A 24,219-nucleotide genomic window follows, 5' to 3' on the forward strand; every position below is an offset into this window, starting at 1 on the left:
TCTCCAGGCCTTCCTGTCATCTACCATCCTCTGGAGTCCATTTAAGTTCACGCCTACTGCTTCTGTGACTCCATCCAGCCACCTCATTCTCTGTCATCCCCTTCTTCTTTTGCCCTCAATCTTTCCCAGCATTAGGCTGTTCTCCAGTGAGTCCTTCCTTCTCATTAGGTGGCTCATTAGGTAGAACTCAAACTCTCATTTGAATTTCATCTTTAGGCTCTGGCCTTCTAAAGAGCAGTCAGGGTTGATTTCCTCTAGGACTGAACAGTTTGATCGCCTTGCAATCCAAGGGACTCACAGAAGTCTTCTCCAGCACCACAGTTGAAAGGCTTCAATCCTTTCTTTCTCAGAAAGCATTGAGAATTCTTTTTCAAAGGCCTCTAAAGCGAGGATGCTGTAGAGGCATAAATAAGACATCTTTTAACTTTGTTTGGCAAACTTTTAGAATTATTAGAGGGCATTTTTAGGGAGGGATACAAATTAAAGACATCCAAGAGATATTTAAAGCTTATGTCATGAAATGCCTTAAGGCTGCTTAAGGATACTTTCAAGGATGATTGAAAAAAAGGGGGAGTTTGGCTCCTTCTGTGCAAAACGAATGTGGGTAACAAGAGAATCATGTTTCTAACCTTTTACAAACATAAAACATAAGGTACAATAATTTCACTGGGATATGGTAATACTTAGATGTAGTGTTGTGCACCAACCTGGTAATTCAATGCAAATATTATGAGAAATAACTGCTTGGAGAGTACAGGATGTAGCTTCCCACCATTATAGAATGCAAATTATACCTATGTATATTTCTGTAAAGCCACAGAAGTAATGTGAGAATGGGGTGATAACCATATCAGTTTCTGGTGCAAATTGTAGTAATAACCTTCTGTCATATCAGATTCATTGAATGAGCGGAAACCAATAATTTCTCACCCTACCTCTGAAACTTCCTTGCTATTAGAGTCATTATCTGCCTTTCTCTGTAATAGGCTCAGGGATGGTTTGGATAAAAATCTAGCAAGAACACATCTTTCTGCTTCTAATAAAGCTCATGTTAGAAGAGTCCAGTTCAAGAACAAAGCATTATGTCTGTTTGCCAAAGCTTGAGCATTCCAGTAGGTGAAGATCTGGTAGGTTCAGCCTGAAGGGGGCATAGCTCACCAGAAGCTGACATGCCCAGCATGCAGAAGATCCTTAGGTTACATCACTGAGAAGAGGTTTCAGCTAGCAGCCCTCCGACTTCTCTCAGGGTTGGTAAATACTGAGTAGCCTGGCTAACTCAATATGCATCAAACTGGCACTGATGATGTTATCTAGTTTGGATAATGAAATGCCTGTAAGAAAACAAACAAACTAAGAGAGGATTAAGGACTCTTCATAACTCAATATGGCTAGCTGTTCTTGACAGATGAAGAGATAAAGACCAAAACCATGCACTTTGTTGTTTTTAGCAACACTGATATACATTGTTTCAGCCCACATTTATCCTTGCTTCCATGCATATACCCCACATCTTATTCGTATGATGTGAAGTTGATGGAAAATTTCAACATCCCCCTATATAACTCAGGGGAGAATTCATTAAAAATTCTTTGAGAATTCATATTTTCCATGGGTTGGCTCAGCTCCATGGTTTAAAGAAAATAATTTGGTCAGCCACGTTCAGTTTAAAATTTAGATAGGATGGTATAGGAGAAGGGTAGGAAGAATAAATTCAACAATCAATATACAACCACCTCTCTCCATCCAGTTTAGCCTGGATGAAGAGAGGTAGGTAATGGAAAACATTCTCCACCTTTATTCTTTTTGATATTGGGTGGGGTCAGGTAAGGATTAGATCATCTCTGCCAAATATCAATACTATGTTATTATACCATTTAACAATAGTATTCCAATAATTCCTGCTGGTTTCTTGGTTTGTTGATGGGCTGATATTAAGTACATTTTAGGGCTTATGATTTTTTCCCTCTGTCTTAGACAACAAAAACATACCACCCCGATTTTTTAGCATTTGCGGCTGGAAGAAACTGCTGGGGGTATAAAGAGGGAATTTGAGGACTGAATGCAGTTTTGAATGTGGTTTCCGCCTTCTGCTCTGTTATATTATTACTGCATACAAAATCTCTCAGTGAAGTTGGCAGAATAACAGTTCAGCTTTTTCAGAATTCTGTTCAGTCTGCTGATCTCTGCATGGCTCAGAGATAAAATTTGAAAATTACATCACTGTTGAGGATATGTCCCATTTTTGTTCACTTCAGAAATTCTTGTTGTCCCAGCTGTTAAAACCGATCATGAAGTTCTGTCTCTTTAGATTTAGCTTGGTGTCAGAAAACTAATTTAGCATTAACAATTTATGTCCAAGAATTTCAGCACAATATGTTGGGTGCCTTTTGGTGAAAAATAATACCAAATATAAAATAAGATTGTTTCTAGAGGAGTTTATAATCTTCTGTATCACCATTTGTCTCTCATGCCTAGAGATAGTTTAAAATGTTTGTTTTTAGGGTGGTTTCTTTTCTTTTCTTTTTGTAGAACAGGGGAGAAAATGGAAGAATCCTCATTTGAGAAGATATGATTTTAAGGAAAATTAAGTTTTACTGGTACTGCCATCCAAATTATGCAGCATTAGTTACATTTTGCCATCAACAATTGGATTAATTTGAATCAGCCTAACGAAGTGCAATCTGTAAATGAGCTATTTGTTTACTGAGAGGAAAAAGCCTCCATCGCCTTTTCTGACAACTCTCCTTCCACTGGCGGCGTTGTTAATCAAGAATGTCAAAGTCAAGCTTTTTTAAAAATCAAGGATGCTTTGAAAAGTTGCCTCTCTGTTTTGCTCTTCTAATGAGGCGTGTGAAAATGCAGGCATTATGTACCTTTCAAGAAACAGTTGTGCTTTTCGCTTCAGTCTTGATAAGCAAAGGTGTGGGTCTAAAGTGACACTTCTTTCCACCCTGTGGGTTTCCTTTTTTTAAAATCTACTTTGTGCAATCAAGTCTTCTTGTTGAATAACTTCCAACTGCCATTAATGCTGATTGAACAATTATGAAAGTGTCAATTTGGTCTAGCAGTTAAAACACCAAGCTAATTGAACAAAAAGTCACTCTCTTTCAGGACCAGCTCTCCTCACTGGGTTATTGTTTTGGGGAAAATGGAAGGAAGAAGAAGCATTAGGGATGTTCACCATCTTGACTTATCTATAATAAAGGCGGGATTAAAAAACTGCACTTTTAATTATACGATTTGTGTACTACCAACTCTGAAACAACTTTCAGCAGTTTACATCCATTAAAACAATAAAAGCATACTATTGTAAAATCATAAGAAGCAATAAGAAATCAGATAGTTAAGGAACATCTGAATCCTACTTTTCCCAACAATGGCTTTATAATCTCTAGGAAATAGATTTGTTAATTTGTCTAACAATAATTTTTTTAAAAAAATATATTTTATTCATTTTCACATTCCATTTTACAATCACTTATATACAGGGTATTTGCTATAAGAAAAAAAAAGAAAGATTAAAAAAAGAAAAAAAAAGAAAAAAGAAAACACAACTCATCATTCACAACCCCACCTGGCACTTCCATCCTCCATACACCCCATCTACCCCCTCCAACTTTCCTTTCTTCCCTCTAACACTCCCCTCCTACTTCCCTTTCCCCTCAAACCTTCCTTCTCCCCTTACTCCCAACACGCCCTCCTTACATTCCCCTTACTCCTTCCTTACTCCTCCCTCTTCTTTCCCTCTACCTCCCTCCTTGGTGTATGCCTTTATTCAAGTGTTGTTTAATCTGATAAAAAGTAAAATAAACCAAGGAAAAAAAATATAAAGAAAGAAAAGAGAAAAAAAAAGGGAAAAAAAACAAAAAAACAACAACAACCGTATATAAGTGCATTCTTGTTCTTATTGAGACTATGTTAACACCCACCCACCCACCCCCCATAAATCCCCATCCCTAATCCTCCCGACTTCCCAGGGCCCACACCTGGCACTGCCTTCTATCTAAAGTATCTTGTGTTCGTATGGATTAAAAATAAAAGTAATATATTAAAGGAAAGAAAAACAAGAAAAAAGAAAGAAAAGAAAAAAGAAAAAAGAAAAAGGAAAAAAAAAGAACTCTTTGTGTTAAGCTCAGCCCCCCATCTTTATCTATGCTTAAATAGTGTAAGTCATTCTATCTATATTTTATTCTCGTCTCTTGCTTCTTTGTTATTTACCCCAACCTCCTGTAGACTCTCCCGTTCCTCTTCCTTAACCTTGTATTCAGATAAACATTTATACAAATTTGTATAGGCATCAATATACAGTCTAACTCAAAAGTAATCCCTACCAGTAAAATTTAAGCAGCGTGGATCATTCCACATATTCAAATATTACTTTACAGAAAAATAATCAAACTTTCCCTTCTAATAGGATTTAAACAGCGTAAATAATCTTTCTTAACCATATTTTCAAACAGTAATTCAAAATAATCTAACCAAACCTTCCCTTCTTAGTAAAATTTAAGCAGCGTGGATCAAGTATTACTTTACACAAAAATCAGTTTACATTCTATCTTAAGATGATCCCGACCGGCTTTCCCTTCTAATAGGATTTAAACCACGTAAATCATTCCGCATGCATTTTACCCTCATCCCTTGCTTGTCTGATATTTACCACTATCAAATTTATGCAGACATTAGTTTAAGATCTAGCTCAAAATAATTTCACCAAACTTTCCCTTCTAATAAGAATTAAATAGCATGGATCATTCCACATATTCAAATAATACTTTCAACAAGAATCAGTTAACCTTCTGTTTTAAAAAAATAATCTCGTCCAGCTTTCCCTTCTAACAGAATTTAAACAACATAAATCATTTTGCATCCTTTTACATATATACATTCAATATCACCCCACCAATATACGTAAATCATTCCGCATGCATTTTACCCTCATCCCTTGCTTCTCTGATATTTACCACTATCAAATTTATGCAGACATTAATTTAAAATCTAACTCAAAATAATTTCACCAAGCTTTCCCTTCTAATAAAAATTAAATAGCATGGATCATTCCACATATTCAAATAATACTTTCAACAAGAATCAGTTTACCTTCTGTTTTAAAGTAATCCCTTCTAACAGAATTTACACAACATAGGTCATTCCGCATTCATTTTACATATATACAATCAGTATCACCCCACCAATAAGTTCCGCTTTTTCTACCGGAGAGAGGTCGCAAACCCGCATTCAGTCCACAACTTTGGCAAATATTTTAAAATGTCTAAATCCTCGATCTCCGCTTTTCTGCTTCTCCGAGGGAGGAAAGGCTACCCCCTCCATCTTGCAGCCATGTGGTCTGTTGCTTGCCTTCTCCTTCAGCTTGTCTCTCCTCTTTCCCAAGTGAATCAGGAAGTCCCGCCTTCAAAGTCTTGTAATAGAAATCTCGAGCCTCCGAAACAGAGTTAAGACAAAGTCTTTGATTCTCAAATGTGACCGTAATGCCGGCTGGAGCCTCCCATCTATATTGAATCTGTTGATTTCTAAGCTCTTTTGTTAAAAATGCATAGTCTCTTCTTGCTCTCAACATCTGGAAAGGTATTTCTTTGAAGACAATCAAGTCCTGGTCATCAACTCGCAGACTGTTATTATGAAACTTTTGCATAATCGCGTTTCTGGATTCTTTTGTGGAAAAATATATAATTATGTCCCTCGGGAGCTGTCGCTGTTCCGCTACCAACGAGTTCTGGCGATAGATTTTCCGAATCTGCCAATCAAAGTTAAGTCCCGGGCTTCCCACCGCATGGCTGAAGGCTTCAACAAAGGTCTGTTTCAGATTCTCTCGCTCCTTTTCGCGGAATCCTCTGACTCTTATTGCGAATGCCTTCTTATTAAAATTTATCATCACGAGCTGTTCTTGAGTGTCTCTAATTTTTTGTTGTAATATTTGAATATTAGTAGTCAAATTAAAATTAGCCTCCTCCAAGCTTTCCAATTTATTCTCTATTTCAGCAGAATAATCTGACAGGGCAGACACGGCTGCAAACGTATTCGCCTTCATTTGGTCAATTTTAGACTTTAAATCATCATATAGCTCCAATACAAATTCCTTAATGTCTTGTTTAAAATCATTAAACATTTGAAAGAAAAATTCCTGTGTTAAAAATTCTCCAGTAGAGGGCATAGGAGACAAGGGCTGCGATTCCAGTATAGATTCTTTAGATTCTTTAGGCACATTTGCAGAGAGACGCTTCGATTTTGACCTGGGTGCCATTATAAATAAACAAATAAACAGCGCTTTCGCTCCCCTCTGTTTCCAAAAAAAAATAAAATTATTTTGTTAAGGAGCAGTCTGCAGGAAGGTAAAACCGGCTAAGTACATCCCCTATCAGTCACCAACGGAGAGAAATCGCCATTTTGAAGTCTGTTTAAACAAAGAAGGCTCTAAGACAAATGGTGCTGGTATTTAAGATAGTAATAAAAGCATAAATCTCACAGGAGTGGGACCCGCCCGTATTAATCCTAGCTTCAAACAACTTTGCTTTGTCCTGGGGGGGGGGGGCTCGCCTGTCTGGGGCTGCAAAAAAGGCAGCTGAGAAGAACTGGCTGGAGATAAAAGCTCCGCTCACGCTGGGTCTAATCTCTGTCCACAGCCAAAAAAAAAGAGAAAGGCTGTGGATTACGAATAGACCCTAGCACACAGAGCTACTCCCTGCCTCTTTCTTAGCCAAAAAGGGGTGATATCTATGATCTTATTTAGATATACAGACCAGATCTCTGAGAGGAGCTCGGTTGAGCCCTCCTCAGCAACAGGCTCCGCCCCCCCGGTCAATTTGTCTAACAATAATAAGCAGCCAACTAGATATTGGGGGGGGGGACATAGGTAGGAGTATAGGTTGGCTTTATTTAATGACTGCATTTAGCGACTGAAGTTACAGAAGTTTGCTTTAGCTATGTAAAGTTACTGGAAAAGTAACTTTATGATTGATCTTTGTATTTACGACCATAGCAACATCTTCATGATCACATGAGTGAGATTCAGGTGTTTTGCAACTGATGTATGTTTATGACCTTTGCCGTATCCCATGATCACATGTTTGAGATGTGTGCACTTGATAGCCAGCTTCCAACAAGCAAAGTCAATGGAGAGGTTGACAATAAAAGTGCAAGTTATGGACCCTTGATCTTTGATTTAACAGCAAAACAGGAAGTGAAGCTATAAGTCTGTCAAAGTCATGTGATGTTTTGCTTAGCGACTGTCACTAAACAATGGAGTGAACACTGAGTGAGCACTACTTGTATTGGAAAGAACAAGAACATTTTGTCTCAGCTTCTCCCCAAAAGTCTCACAAGTAGAAGGGGCCTGAAACTACCCCACCTGGATTGTGTTCTGACCTAGCCTTTCCAAGAGCGTGAAGCAAACTCCTCGTCCTGATAAAAGCTCTTTTATTTAGGTTAAAGGGAATTCCTCTCCACCAAAGTCCTGGCCAACAGTCTTTCATGAGATTTCACAACTACAGACCTTTATCAGGCTTGGAGAATTGCCAGGCCAATACCTTTTGTTCACCAGGTTGTAGCAGCAATTACTTGGCAAGAAGTCAGGAGCAGATTTTCTCTCTAATGAATTGAACTAATTGTTTCCTGCAAACTCCCCTCCCCTTTCACTCCTCTTTATTCCCTCTGGGAGGAGCCATTCACCATCCATCTTTGCCTTTACTCCCAAGTCGGCCCTGTTCCCTTCTCCTGGCAGCTCTGCGCATGCGCACATCAGGAACAGGCTTCAGCTATTCTTATGCCCCGCTTATATCTGACTCCATAGGCAGCTGATAACTGTTGGATGGCTCTGGTCCCATCTCTGCCTCCAATGCAAAGCCCTCGTCAGAGCCTTCCCCAGACACCATGACTGGCCCATGTTCCTCCTCAACCGCCTCACTGTCTAAGTCTGTCACCAGCTCTGCTGGCCACTGGCAGGCCACAACAGATTGTTGTCCTTGGATGGGCTGATTGAGTTCAGGAGAAATAGTCCATAATGCATCTTGGAACAAAACATGTGGTAGGTTAAAACCAGCACTCAGAAATCAGTTGATGGTCAAGGCACCATTGCAAAAATTATCACATGACTGTGATAGCTGCCACCCACCCAAATAGGGGCAGCTACATTCTGTACCAACTGCATTTTCCAAGTTCTGTTCAAAGACAGCCCTATGTATAATGTATTAGAATCTATGTAAGAGATTATTTGTAACCAAGTAATATCAAATAATGTTTTTTCACTTTCATTCTCCCTCCCTCTCTCCGTTCCTCCCTCTCTCCCTCCCTCCCTCCCTCCCTCCGTTCCCCCCCCTCTCTCTCTCTCTCTCTCACACACACACACACACAAACACACACAGAAATTATCTCAGCTTTTCTATGTCTTCTCTAACCTAAAATTGGAATTTGTACTATAGGAAATTACAAATCTTTCCGACAGAGAGTTGTGATATTTTGATCAGTAGGAAGCTGGCCAGTCAACCAGCTAATATCTGTCAAGAAAATGGGATATTGGCTCCTATTGACCACCTTTTGCTTTCTGAAGGTTCATCTGTAGTAACTGACATGTGAATAATATGCAGCGCCATGCAATCTTCTTTTAAGGATTTTCTTTTGCTCCTAACGGCACTGCTGATAAATATAGTACACCTGATTTATGCTCTATGGGGCATCCAGGCTGAGCGGTCTCAAATGAAAGAGGGCATGTAGTGTGAGCCAAGAACAGTGCAAGGGATGGAGAGAGATGTGGCTTTTTCCTCCTTCCCTTTGTTTTATTCACTCTGTCACCTTCTTCTACTGCTTGGTCCTTTGTATTTTTTTTTACTCCGGCCAATCATGAATGGTATGAACTGCCTTAGCTAAAGAGGTTTAGAGGTTTATTCAACTTGTATGCCACCCTATTCCCGAGGGACTCAGGGCGGCTAACAAACCGGGAGGGAAGGGACACAATACAAAAGGAAAAAAAAACCCACAAAGACAAAAAACAGTACAGAGCCAGTTTAAAAGGTCTCAACAAGCACACCAATTCGAGTGGGGATGGAACTCAGGAGCCCCAGGCCTGCTGGAACAGCCAGGTCTTAACGGCTTTACGGAAAGCCTGAAGGGTGGTGAGGGACCGAATCTCCATGGGGAGATCGTTCCAGAGGGCCGGAGTAGCCACAAAGAAGGCACTCCTCCGGGTGGTTGACAGTCGGCATTGGCCGGTAGATGGAATTTGGAGGAGGCCTAGTCTGTGGGATCGAATGGGTCTTTGGGAGGTAATCAGAAGGAGGTGGTCTTTCAAGTACCCAGGTCCAATACCATGTAGGGCTTTATAAGTGACGACTAGCACCTTGAAGCATATCCGGAGACCAATAGGCAGCCAGTGCAGCTTGCGGAGGATAGGTGTAACGTGGGTGTACCGAGGCGCTCCCACAATCGCTCGTGCGGCTGCATTCTGGACAAGCTGAAGTCTCCGAACAATCTTCAAGGGCTGCCCCAAAGAGCCCTTTGCTCACCAAAATCAGCAAGACAATCTCAACTGAAAGAGCTTCTGTGGACTCAGAATCAATGGATCCTTTGACATTTGATGTAGAATTCTTGAGCTAAGTTCTCCAAACAAGACTGGATTAAAACACACACACACACACACACACACACACACACACACATTTTCTGACCTGTTGATCGCTTTTTAGAATTAGGCTCTTAAAAATGACCTTAACTTTGTTGAGAACCTTTTAATTTATTCATTTGTTTTAATTTTTAACTCTGACAGAATGTGGGCTGCTGAAGCACAGTGTTTTTTTCCTCAAGGATGATGCTTATTCAGAACATGACAAAGCCAATATTTGCAAATTAGGAACTCCCTCTTGTTTCCAGCAAAAGAGGGAAGGTTGGCATGGTGTATATGTTGATCTATTGCTGATTTATTCCACTGAGCCATGAAGCCACATCTTACACTGCAGGACGTAGCCTTCTTTCTGAGCAAAATATAAGTAGTTATTTTGACTCCACCCACATCTTATTCTTTGCACCCAAAGATCAGCACCTTTAATCTAAACACGAGACTTTATTTTATGAACGCTAGAATTTTTAAAAAGTGACAAAATAATCTTACATATTTTCTCTTCTCTTCAGAAACACTGATATCTGGTAGAGTATTATGATACATGCCCTACTTCGCTATAATGTATACCGTCTGCTATGTATACTAGATATTGTCCTATATCCAGGATGACGAACCTATGGCACATGTGCCAGAGGTGTCATGCGAAGTAATTTGTCAGGGCATGCTAGCTGTTGTCCCGCGCTGGCCCGCTGAGTTCAGCCGTGTTTAAAGACATTTTGTCGCCCTCCCCAAGCTCCAGAGGCTTTATAGGAGCCTGGGGAGGGCAAAAAGAGCTCCCTCGCCTCCTGCTCCCCCCCCCCGGAGGCCCTCCAAGGCTTCAGGAGCTTTCCTGAAGCCTCCGGATGGCAAAAACCCAGCCCTATGGGCAAGCAGGAAGTTCAGGAATGGACTTCTGGTTTGCTTTTACGGTCGGTTTAAACCCTCCGGAGGATTCAAGGACCTTCAGGAGGCTTCCCTGAAGCCTCTGAAGGACTAAAAAGGACACTACGAGCAAACCAGAAGTGGCTTCTTTTTTGCTTGGATGGTCAGTTTAAGCCTCTGGAGGCTTCAGGGACCTTCGGGCGGCTTTCCTGAAGCCTCTGGAAGACTAAAAACCATCTGATGAGCCGTGACCCGTCAAAACCGCGGTCCACAAAAGCGCGCTCGACGAAAGCGCACATTTGACGTCATCACAGCGCGATGAAAAAAATTAAAAATTGAAATAAAAATAAAATTAAAGCAAGCCGATTCACATAAAGGTAAGGGTTAGGGTTAGGGTTAGGGTTAGGTTAAGGGTTAGGGTTAGGTTTAGAGCATTAGGGTTACGTTTAGCGTTAGGTTAAGGGTTAGCGTTAGGTTTAGGGTTAGGTTAAGGGTTAGGTTTAGGGTTAGGTTTAGGCTTAGGTTTAGGGTTAGGTTTAGGGTTAGGTTTGGGGGGGTTAGGGTAAGGTTTTTGCTTTATTTTTACATTTTTTGATCACAGCGCGATGTTTTCGTCAAATGCACGCTTTCGTCGAGCGCGATTTTGTCGTCTGCGGTTTTGTGGTGGAACCCTGATGAGCAAACCAAAAGTCATTTGGGTTTGCTCGTAGGGTCCTTTTTAGTCCTCCGGAGCTTCAGGGAAGCCTCCTGAAGGTCCCTGAAGCCTCTGGAGGGCTTCCGGGGGGCAGGGGAGGCTGTTTTCGCCCTCCCCAGGCTCCTATAAAGCCTCTTGAGCATGGGGAGGGTGAAAAAAGCATGGAAAAATGGGGGACTCTCATGCGCACATGCGCACTGGGGGGTTGCGCTTTGCATTATGGGTGTGGCACACCTACGGATGACCCCCCTGTGCTCCCCGCCTTATAGCATGCAAGCCAAAAAAGGTTCGCCATCGCTGTCCTATACTGAGTCCAAAGTGTATACCAGATTCCAGATGATGGTGTGCAGATACATTTAGCAAATCGTGCAAAGCATCATTTCTATTCTTGCAAAATAAATATTCTTCTGATCAGGGGTTCTTTTTTGTGTATCATGGGCCAAAAACTGCTCTTTCTCAGAAAAAATGCATTTAAATGCATGTAATAAAATACATAGATATTAACTGTGTTACAAAGGAAAACCATTAGGTGAAATCTACTTTCCTTTGCTACCGGTTTACAAATGTGAGCATGTGTGCCACCTCTGTCCATGTGCAGAATCTTCTGCGCATGCGCAGAGCTTCAAAAACAGACATGATCATTTCCGGGCAAGTCGGTGGAGCCTGCAACCGAGTGCGCCTGAAAGGTAAGTAGAACATCAAGGTGAGGAAATCCGCTGTGCCAGGTGATTTAGATTAGCTAGAAAGCAGGAAATCCTGCAGGAAAGCAGGAAATCCTGCTTTCTAGCTAATATAAATTGTGTGTCACAGCTGATCATCAGAAATACCGGTTCACCTGAACCGGTAGCATTTTTTTACTACCAGTTTGGGCAAAGCGGTAGCTGTTTTTTACTACCGGTTCAGGTGAACCGATCCGAACCAGTAGCATTTCACCCCTGCATTGCCTCAAATGCACTTATCAGAATATCAAATCAAATCAAGTTTATTACAGTCAGAGGCCAGAGATGAGAACAAATAAAAACACTCAAGGAATATCCAGTTAAAAATTCTAGAATAAAATAATAAATAACAGATAAAATCTACATTAAAATCAGAAGTTGGCATCCCGTCAGTTACACATCCACATGCTATATTATAATTTAATCCTTAAACTGTGAGGTCCAGTCATAAAATACTAAAATGCAAAAGAGTAATCATGCAAAAGAGTTTTGCTACATTAGTTGCATAAAATGGCTATGGTGGATTAATCACGTGTTTCCAATGAATCCCCTGTGCTGCTGTGCAGAATCGAGGGACCTGTTAGCAGAATATTAAGAATAACAAATGATGAATGTCCTTCTTTATTAATCTATTAAGTCAGTAACAACTCAATAATCTTTCGAAGGGTCTAATAATTTTAGACAGTGGGACATATTGAAGTTAACTTTTAGTTATTATAAATTACTTTGTTGTTGAGGTCCATTGTTGAATGAGAAGCTACATTTCAATTAGAATTCAGAGAAAATTTATATATTTTTTTCTGATCCAAGTTCATAGAAACTCTGAAATCTATTCACAGACTCATAAATTATCTGTGGCCACTTGTTAAGAACTTTTACTCTAAAGGTGGCATTCTGTTTTTTGTCTCATACATTCTACACTGCTAGTTCTTTATGTCAAATGACAGTCCAGCAGCTGTATCAGAGGGAAAGGCAGCCCTCTTACTTTTTTAGTACAGTAATACCTCAGTACTCATTGTTAATTGGTTCTGGGAGGTATGATGAGTACCAAAAACAATGAGTACCAAATGTCTATGGAGATTCTCAGTCATCCAGATCATGGTTGTCCCATAGGTGCTTTTTCAAAAAGCTATAGGACTTGTTTTTCTTTGAATACTGATATATTCTAGCTTGTGTGTTGAGTACCAATGAATATCGGGACAAAATTTTCACATCAAAACTCATCACATACCAAACTTGATGAGTTTCAAAGCAGTTGAGTATCAAAGTACCGCTGTATATATACAACATAATCCCTGACCTTTTTTAGTCAAAGAATATATTAAAATAATGCAAGAAGGCATACTTATTAAAAAAGTAAAACCAGATATCCACCATATTTTCCCCAAAAGGCAGAAAGAAACAAGTCGCAATGTTTCCAGTATATACCCTGGAACCATAAGAGGCCTTAAGTTCACAGTTGCGGCTCCCAGCCACAAAAGATTTATCTTTTATTTGGATTCTTTCTATGACCCACTTCGGAATGTTGCAGTTCCATTCTTTACATTCATATGGCTGTCATGAAGTGCATTTCATCGTTATTGAAAAGAAAGAAAGAGGGCTATACGTTATTGTATCCTCAAATTTCCATTGTAAACAATTCCCATCCTTGTGAATGTGTGCATGTTTTTAGCCACACGGTAGCGGCTATGCTAGGGACATAGTGGCTAAGATGCTGAATTTATTGATCAGAAAGGTCAGAAGTTTGGCAGTTCGAATCCCTAGTGCCAGGTAACAGAGTGAGTTCCCATTACTTGTCCCAGCTTTTGCCAACCTAGCAGTTCAAAAGCATGTAAAAATACTAGAAAAATTGGGACCACCTTTCACCTTCGGTGTTTAGTCATGCCGGCCACATGACCACGGAGACATCTTTGGACAACGTGGGCTCTTTGGCTTTGAAACAGAGATGAGCACCACCCCCTAGAGTCGGGAACGACTAGCACACATGTGTGAGGGGAACCTTTACCTTAAGCTGCTATACTACAGCTCCTAGAATCACTCAACATTTCACATGATGACTTTTCAGCAAATCTGGAAGGCTATAGGCTCCCAACTTCACTTAACTCTGCCATTTTACATAAATGTTATTCTGTTCTACCAAGAAAAAGTATTAAATATAACTCATAGAAAATGAAAGAGTACACTGACCCAGTCTCCTATGTGATGTGCTTTAAGATATTACATTTGGACTGCCTTTTTCTCAGCTGGGTTGCTAGAATTAATTTTCTTAAATCGGTTCTTGCCATTACTTTGGGAATTTTCACTCCAGGCCCTACATGAAGTAAGAACAAAAAAAACAAAAAAAACATAAGGAAGATTAACAAAAAGATAGGATGACATCAACAACTGTAACGTAAGATTGGAAAGAGGAGACAAGATCAGGTCAGATATTCATGAAGAAGTAATTTAATAAATAAAAGTAATCTATTCCTTTCACAGAAAAATAATTGTTCCATAGCTTTTTTTTATTATTTTTGCTTGCACAGACCTAGACTGCATCTCCACTCATCATATTATATTTGATTGAAGCAGTAACTAGGACACCACAGGATGCTTCAGTAATTTACTGCCAGTAATTTACTGCCCAAATCTGCAGAATACAAAACATGCTCCTGGGGAATAGTGCACAGTCTGAAAGCGCTGGTAGTAATGAAACATAGTATGTTGCATTGCAATAAAATCATTCCATTCCACACAATAATTTAGCTGGACTAGAGAATTAAACCCTAACTTCAGAGACAGTGTCCCTTTTGAGATTTTCCATGGCCAATAAACTCTCCCCTCCCCCCAAAAAATCCACATTATTTTGCTTGCAAAAACCAACAGACTTTTAGCGCCCACCTGTAGCTTCTCAGCTGGAACAGTAATTTTCATAATTGGAGTTACCAAGTACAACAGGATGAAGTTCTGAGAAGACAGAACTCCGGGTCAGAAAAATGAGTCTCAAGCAGGGGTGAAGTGCTCTGAAGTCTCCTAGCGCTTCGCATCGCTACTGGTTCACTTCACATACATGGGTACCGCAGGTGCTACCGCACAGTGCTGAAAAAGGAGGATTAAGAAGCCTTTTCTGAGCTGGCAAAGGTAAGTAGAACAGTGAGGGGGAGAAACAGCAGTGCCGCGCAATTTAGATTCGCTAGGAAGCAGGATTTCCTGCTTTCTAGGGAATATAAATCGTGCGACACAGCTGATCGTCAGAACGTAAAAAGTGCTACCGGTTCTGGCAAACCTGTAGCTCCGATGATCAGCTGTGTGACAATCAGCTGTGTTGCGTGATTTCTAATTATGCAGCACAGCTGATCATCACACAGCTGATCATCGGAGCTACCGGTTTAGGCATTTTGTTTACTACTGGTTCGGGTAAACCAGTCGCATTGTTTACTACTGGTTCGGGCAAACCGGTCCAAACCAGTAGCATTTCATCCCTGGTCTTGAGGTATTACTGCACTTAAGAATGAAGAAAGATTTTCTGTGTCATGGAAAAAGAACACTTCCTGCAAATAAAATAAAAACTAGCCTCATATTGAAAGAGATTTTGTCGCTCTCTTTTGACATACTAGATTTATCTAATCATCTTGTGAAGTTTTTTTTAGTGCAAAGGTTCTCACTCATTTTTGATCAGATTCGCTTTTTATCTTCCAAACACAGCGCTCTAGATATGTGTCACTTCATCTCCTAGAAATCCTAAAAACTCACAGATACTGGCAATAAAAAGGGGCTCTCTCTCTCTCTCTCTCTCTCTCTCTCTCTGATATTCATGAGAGAGCCGATTTGATGTAGCAGTTAAGGCATTACGTCACAAACCAGGAGACTGGGGATATTAGTCCATCTTAGGCATGGAGCCAACTAGGTAACTTTGGGCCAGTCTCTCTCAACCCTAAGAAGCAGGCAGGGGCAAATCACTTCTGAAAAACCTTGCCAAGAAAGCTCCACGAATTTGTCCAGGTAGTCTCTAAGAATCGGACATGATTGAATGGAAGACAAAAAATATGACAGAGAAAGGTTGTGATCTTCTCCAAGGTCACTATCACTCTCTTACTCTGTTGTTGTTGTTAGTTGTGAAGTCGTGTCCGACCCATCGCAATCCCATGGACAACATTCTTCCAGGCCTGTCCTCTTATTCTAGGTGGTAATAAAAATCTCAAAGATGTCGTAGATGTCACTCACTTTGCTTGCACATACTCCATAACATCTATTACGAAAGATTTGAACAGCTATACTTTATAAGTTCAAGATGCATCTACATGTAGCCTTGACTTAACGACTACAATTGAGCCCCAAATTTCTGTTGCTAAGCGAGACAATTAAGTGAGTTTTGCCCCATTTTACAAACTTTCTTGTCACAATTGTTAAGTGAATCACTTAACATGTACTTGTTTTAGTTGGTAGCAAATTTGTTAAGTGAATCGGGTTTCCACGTTGACTTTGCTTGTGAGAAAGTCCCAAAAGGTGATCACATGACCCTGGGATACAGCAACCATCATAAATATGAGCCAGATAACAAGAATCCAAATTTAGATCACATGACCATGAGGGTGCTGCAACGGTCGTCAAGCGGAACTCTCGGGTTGCCCGAAGGGCTTTGCAGGAAGAAACGCGGCTTGAGGCGCAAGGACGATCCTGGCTGTGGGGCGCAGACCCGGTAAAAGCCTCTCTTTGTTTGGTTCCCTCCTCCTCCTCCTCCTCCTCCTTCCACAGCCTGCGTGACGCTGCCGCCCAGGCTGAGAGCTGCCGCTGAAACAAGCTTGGGGAGCATGTGCGTGTCACCCGAAATGGCTACGCGTGTCAGCACTGACACGCGTGTCATAGGTTCGCCATCACTGGCTTAGAGAGTACTATGAAACGGTATATAAGTCTAAGTGCTATTGCTATCCAAAATGGCTGACAGGAGGAATTCTCTGCCTATTTACCATTTTGGCTTCCATGGTTACTCTTTTTTCTGATCAGGTTAACTGGTCACTTCTGAAACAAAACCCCACCCCTTTCTAAAAAACCAGTTGCCATCTGCCATCTTAATTTTTGAGATGCCAAAGGTAATAGGCACTATAACTAGGTTAAAAAAGCTAGATGACCACAAGAAGGGGCACAGTAGTTTACATCCTTTTGTTGCTACGTAATACTCACCTAGATTTTTGCAGATCAGAGATAGAGTTCCCAATTCTTCTCATTTAATCGTTTTAAAATTAAAATAATAAAATTAGATGAGGTGGTGAGATTGGTGCCAGTTGAGACATTAATGAACTAATTGATGCCCGCAAGCACCACATACAGTAGCTTACCTTTGGTTATAAACTGTGTCTCTTACAAAATATGCTGCAAGGGCAATTTTAAGAATAGAAAGTATAAAACAGAATAGTAGGAAAATAATAATTTCAATGTCCTGCCATGCAAACACTTAGACTTGAATAGTTACTTTTGCAATCTACCTCATGTTGTTTTTACTAGCAGTTAGTATGGGTGAAAAGTAGCATACTCAGCAACCTTGCTGGCCTCCATTTCTTAAGAAGAGATAAAAGCACTGCATTAACTTTATAAAATTGGGGAAGGATCAGTTTGACAAGCCTCTGCTCTGATTTTCCTTAAAATTTTAAGGCTGAAAGAGAACCACAAAGAGTGTACAACAAAAGTTGCTTTGGTCATTCAGCCCCATAGAGTCCATCATGGTTTCTAGGCTTAAGTCTCTTTGTTGTGTATCATTGGGGGGGGGGGGATTTTTTCATACAGGAACAGAAAGGGAAACTGCCTTTCCAACAGATAGATGGTTTTCTTTACTTTATAGGCTGCAACAAAAGGAAAATAATAAAAGGGAAATCTTATGTCACCAAGAGGTCCCAAAGTAGTGTGGCAAGTGACAAAATGTGTTTCACAACCCTCCAGTACCCTTTACATATTTGTGCAGGGCATTCTTTGAGCCTGGGAATCAAATAGATGCTTGCAGAATAAGAACAGATAAATATTCTGATTGTATAACAGGGTGCCAATTTTCTTTTAAATCAAGGGCTAATTAGGAAAAATTCAAAATCTTCGAAGAGGACTCAGACTAACATGGTCCTAAAAGGGGTGGTGGTGGTCGTGTTAAAATCCACAAACAGTTTTCAAAATTATATCCAAACTCCTAAGACTAACCAAGAAATCAAGATTCTCATACTCTCATCAGTCACGCTTCTGATCAACAAAGAGAGGATTTGTTTGAAAATAGGGTTAGGGTTAGGATCAAACTATACACAATGGATTTTTGTAAAAAAAGAAGTCCTGATTAACATTCTTCATTTCCTTTGAAATGAAGTGTGGGCCTTGATTGTGCTAAAGATTCTAGCATTGGAGAGGAGGAGGTTGAATCTTTTCATCCTGTGTCATTTTCCTGCAGAAATATTGCTCATATGCCACTGCAAAACCTTAAAAACACTGTAAAGTAATGGTTCTCAATCGTTTCTTCACCATGTTCCCCTTTTAAACACCTTTTCAGGTCATGGACCCTCAAGACTTATTATTTAAATCATAACATTTCTGTAGGTCTTTGGAGACCCCCTGTGTGGACATTGTGGCTTCTCAGAGGTCTGTGGATTACAGGTTGAGAACTACTGCTGCAAAGAGAAGATGTTCCTTTTGGGGACAAATAGCAACTTCAGATCTTGTGAAATCATTCCTCTATTTTTATGCAATTGGCCTGAGAAACCAAACATCTTCCTTTGCCTATCTAAAAAGTGCTTTTTAAGTGTGCTTTTTAATGAATGTGCTTTGTGTAATGCATTCTCCTAGGTCAGTGATGCCTAACCTCAGTGGTGGGTTCCAAATTTTTTTACTACCAATTCGGGCATGTTCGCAGAAGCATCCGCCTAGGTGGGTGGAGCCACCCGCTGCTGCTATCGGTTCGCCCGATACAGGCCGAACCAGGAGAAACCCACCTCTGCCTAACCTTTTTCTCCTTACATGCCAAAATTGTGTGCATGCGTGACAGTGTACATGTGTGTGCCCACACCCATAATGCAATGTGTCCTGCCCCCTGTGCATGCACGCATGACCCTCCCCCCTGTGCATGTGTGTGTGACTCCCTGCCCCCCACGCATGCATGCACATCTCCCACATGCGCAGCTGAGACCTGAAAAGCAGCTGGCCAGCGGGAGGCTCACAAACATGCGCGGTTGAGCTGAGCTGGATGACAGCTTGCCTGTCTGCAGAGAGGGCTCCGTGTGCCACCTGTGACACACATGCCATAGGTTCGCCATCATGGTCCTAGGTTTAAGGGTGATCCTTTCTATGGGAGTCTGTGATGATTTGGGTCATGTCTTCTGTAGTGAGGGCATGCCATTATCAGTATTTTACTCATGGGATGGCCTAGAAGATATATCCTTCCACTGTTTTTAAACCCTTGCTCTCCAACAAATGCTGTTCTGGTAAATGGGGAGAACTTTTGCAACATGAAGACGAAATTAGCCATTGTCCCTCACTCCTCCATACATCCATCCTTTTAGTCTACTTGATTGCAAGACTTTTATGAACAACAGAAGCTTTTGCCTGATGGAAGGAAACTCAGGATCCAAATGAAATAATCTAATGTGTTACTGAATCAAAGTACCTACATATAGTGAACACTTTTTTGGAGAGACTGTTCTTATTTCACATCCTTTCATAGATTGATGTATGGTGTGATCTCTCGTCTAATGATTTCACATGGCTTCCTCTTGCTCTTTAAATTTCTCCTCAAAAGCTTACATGGTTTATAATCATCCACTCAGCAAACGTTTCAGTTTAGGTAACCTCATAATTATTTCATTTTGTTTCACAGCATGAAAGAATCGTAACTAATATATTTTATTATCTTTTTTCCCCTCTTTAAAATGCAGCTGACCTTACCCAATAAAAACGGTTTCAGTTGATTTGTTTTATTGGCATCTTTATTTTCCCCCACCTCATTATGAAAGAGTAGGAACTCACAGCATGATTAAAGGAATAATACTTTAGAATTCTAGTTCAGCTTTCCAATTTGTTTCAATATTGTTTCCTTCCGCTGCATTGCATTCTATCTTTCCCACACTCATTTTCCAAAAGATTCGGTTTATTCATGCAAGATCAGGCCAATATCATAAGCATTGCATAAACCTTGGTGATTAAATTTCACAATTATGTGCTTTTGGATAGCAAGTATATGTGCTCATTGTTCTACTAGTAGTCAAAAGTTGGCAATACCAAAAGGTTCAACTCAGTAGTTCAAATAAGTTCATTTCTTAAGAATGTAATATTGATAACTTCATTCTTCTCCTCTATTCTAATGTTGAGGTTTTGTCCAGCTTGCTTTTGGCCAATACTGTCGGTTCGCCTGATCTGGGCCGAACTGGCAACAACCCACCTCTAGTCTATGTGCATGTTCCAGGATAACTCTGGAACACCTTGAGCAATTTCAACCAAACTTGTTACACAGATGATTTACTCTCTGGAAACAAATACTGTGGGGGTAAGACACCCCTAACACGCCTTGGAGGGAGTGTTCTGTTATGATACAGCCTGTTGTGCCTTCAAACGGCTTCTACTGTACTGCCGTAAATGGCTTCTACTGTACAACACAGTGGAGTTGCCATAGTAACGGCTTCTCAGTACTCCACAAGGGGGTTCCTTCTGGTAAGGGAGAAAATACAGCATTTGAAATTATGTTTGGTCTGTTTCCCCCCTATAAATAAATACCCAGGCAACGCCAGGTTATCAGCTAGTTATTTTATAAATAGCATTCTTTCCTAACAAGGGGAAACAGAAAAATGCCTCATTTAGGCTACCCAGCACCAGGAGTAAGTCTTGATTTTTTTTAAAAAGCACAACACTTATGCATTAGTCTTCTCCTCTGATATTTATGATTATTCACTATTCATTTGTTTCCATTACCTTTTTTTTTACCTCAGTTTTTGTTTCCTGTCTCTAAACAATTCACTTCACTAGGATTGAAAAACATATTTGCAGCAAAGGTCATGTCCATTATGTTCTGCAAAAATAAATGGAGTAGGTGTATGATCCTCTCCTTTATTAATAATATTATTTCTTGTTATGTTATTTTCCAAACACAGACCGAAAGTTGTCAAAATGATTAATATTTTTATCCTTGTAGATCCACTTCTCATGATTATTAAGCCCATAATCAGGCATATTATTTTTAGTTTATGCCAATTGCATTGTATGCTTGCAGCTCATTCAAGTGCCTACAGTAAGACATAATTCCTTGTAACAATTACTTTTTTGTTTATTTGCATTTAAAAGCCATATAGGTAGATAAATCATCACTCTGACAACCATAGAGCCTGATTGTTCTTAATTCAGAATGAACAATAAAGCAGGGACTGTTACTAATATAAGGCATAAGAAGAGCAAAGTGAGCGTTGAGGTTGAACACAAGAGTCTGTTGTTGGAAAAGCTTGAGGTGTGGGAGGCAAGCCATGTGTCAGAATTGTTCTTTCTCTCCTCCTGGCAAATTTTTCCTCAGATTATTTTCCTCTCAAAAGTCCATACTGCTTTGCAGAGATTTCTCCTTCCAGCCTCTGGAATATTTTTTTTCCTGCCTAAGTTCTCTTTCAAGTTTTTAGCTCCAGAACAGCCATCCAACTTTCAAACCATTAGGGTTTGTTCAGAAGAGTCACTCTTATTACCTAACAGCCAAAACAGGAATAACTCTTGCCTTCCCTTATTAATGATTTGTTTATATGCCCCAAGTTCTTAGCATTAGGTGTTCCATCAGGATTTTTGGCACAAAGAATAAAAGGTTGTAGATAAAAAATGAACAACCCCTCTCACTCGCTCAGAAAAATGTACAATTATTATCTAGGCCAAAGCCCAGATTCAAACTACAATGTTGGAAGGAGGAATACATTCATTCATTGCCCATCTCAAAGTCAATACAGATAGTCCTCGACTTAAACAGTTTATCTAACAACAGTTCAACATCACAATGGGACTGGAAAAAATGAGTTATGACTCTTTTTCACACTTATGATTGTTGATACATCCCCAGGGTCACATGATCAAAATTCAGATGCTTGGCAACTGACTCATATTTATGTCATGGTCATGTGATTGGTCATGTGATCACTTTTTGCCTCCTCCTGACAGGGGAAGCCAGATTTATTTAACAACCATGTCACTAACTTAACAACTACAGTGATTCACTTAGCAACTGTGGCCAGAAAAGGTTGTAACATGGGATAAAATTCACTTAATAAATGTCTCACTTAGCAACCGAAATGTTGGGCTCAATTGTGGTTGAAAGTCAAGGACAACTTGTACATAACTCTTAAGGGCTAGCAATGATTGAAAACAAAATGAGTATTCAAATCAACAATTCTGATTATAGATTGATGACACTGTTATTATTACTTTTTCTTTTCTATTTAATTATGTCTGATTCTTGTAGACCAGGGGTGTCAAACTCAAGGTCTGGGGGCCACATCTGGCGTGCGGGGTGCTTAAATGTGGCCCGTGGAGCTGCCCTGGAAACAGTGAAGGACCAGTCCACAGTGGGCCAGCTCTGTTTTTGTTGGCAAAGGACTGCAGGAAGCCATTTCTAACAGCTGGAAATGGAACTTGGGAGCCCCTTTTCGCTGGCAGAGCACTCGGGCCACCATAGGCGCCGACATGAGTGATGTTGAGCTGGTCATGCCTACCCTGGTCATGCCCACTCCAGCCTCCTGAGGTCAAACACAGCCCTAATGTGGCCCTCAATAAAATCAAGTTTGACACTACTGTTGTAGACAAACTTGACAGGTTCCTGGAGTTTTCTTGGCAAGGTTTTCCAGAAGTGGTTTGCAATTGTCTTCTTCCCAAACTTGGGAGGAACTAGACCAAGGTCATCTAACTGCCTTTGTGCCTGTGGTAAGACTAGAATTTACAGTCACCTGGTTTCTAGCATGATGCTTTAACCACTACCCAAAACTATATCTCTTGACTACTATTGCAAATGAGCACATTGTAGAACTGTGATGGCGAACCTGTGGCACGCAGAGCTCTCTACAGGCACGGGAGCTGTCACCCCAGCTCAACTCCATCGTGCATGCGTGTGCCCCTCCCACTGGGCCAGTTGGTTTTCGGGTCTCTACCACGCATGCTTGGGGGGGGTGCATGTGGGAGATGCATGAGCATGCATGGGGTGTGGGGGAGGAGTCACATGTGCATGCATAGGGGTCGCATGCACATTGCATTATGGGCACGTGGCGACAGAAAGGTTAGCCATCACTGTCCTATAATATGTTTCTGTACAACATTTCATTTGGCCAAGTCCTTCAAGGCTCCTTATGCCAGCATTATTCCAATCAGTGGACAACCAATCAAGTTAACTTCTTATCCTTTTGGTACATGAACCAATAACCTACCACCACCAGTAACCACCAGTAACTTACTACCAGTGACAGAAGTGAGGCCATGGAAGTCAGACAAGAACAGAAAAGGAAGAGCTACTAGCACTGGTAACATCAGCAGCAATGGTAACCTAAGAGAAGGGGAAGAAGGGACTTACTACTTATAACTTACTATTGCTACTATAACTTACTATTATTACTTCTAACTAACGATTACTAATTATAACTTATTATTATTAACTCATTACTATTACTACTACAGTAGTAGTGGAGTTCTTGGAGGCCTTGCTGCCTTCACCAGTGATTTGCTGTGGCTCTTCATTCTCCACAATGGCAAGCACCTCTTTAATCCTCCTTCTTTTCTCCTGCTGTTTTCCACTGCCACAGGGAAGATAACTAGTATCCTTAAGAGCTTAGAAAACTCTTCTTGTGGCCTCACACACCAAGGTTAAACATGACTTTATTCTCAGATGATCAGCTTTGAAGTCTCCCGCTGTAGTCTAAGAAACAGATTTCACTCTTTCCCTAGTTGTATAAATGTTTCTCTTCAGAACTCTTTAGTGAGAGTAGTCATAAGAATGCATTTATAATGTTTTTTTAAAGAAATGGAACAAGTGAGGAATTGGGGTAAAAAATCAAACTTGGAACAGAAGACTATAAACTTTGATATGTAGTATGGAGAAGAAATACTATAATGAAATATAAACCTACCCATGGAATTAATAATTCTCAAGTTGGGGTAGCTCCGTTCATTGGTGTGTACTCAGTGGGGTCTTATTTCCTGCAAATAATAAAATGCTGGATCTTGTATCCTATTACTGAGAAGTAAATTAAATGAGTGCAAGATTTCTGATTTTTTGAAGTAGCCATAATCATTTCAGAAGACATCCAGGGCTTATTTATACATATTCATATCATTTCTGAGTAAATAATAATTTAGTGCTAGCTTAAACA

Source organism: Thamnophis elegans, chromosome 3, assembly GCF_009769535.1.
Source record: "Thamnophis elegans isolate rThaEle1 chromosome 3, rThaEle1.pri, whole genome shotgun sequence".
In the NCBI taxonomy this organism is placed as follows: domain Eukaryota; kingdom Metazoa; phylum Chordata; class Lepidosauria; order Squamata; family Colubridae; genus Thamnophis; species Thamnophis elegans.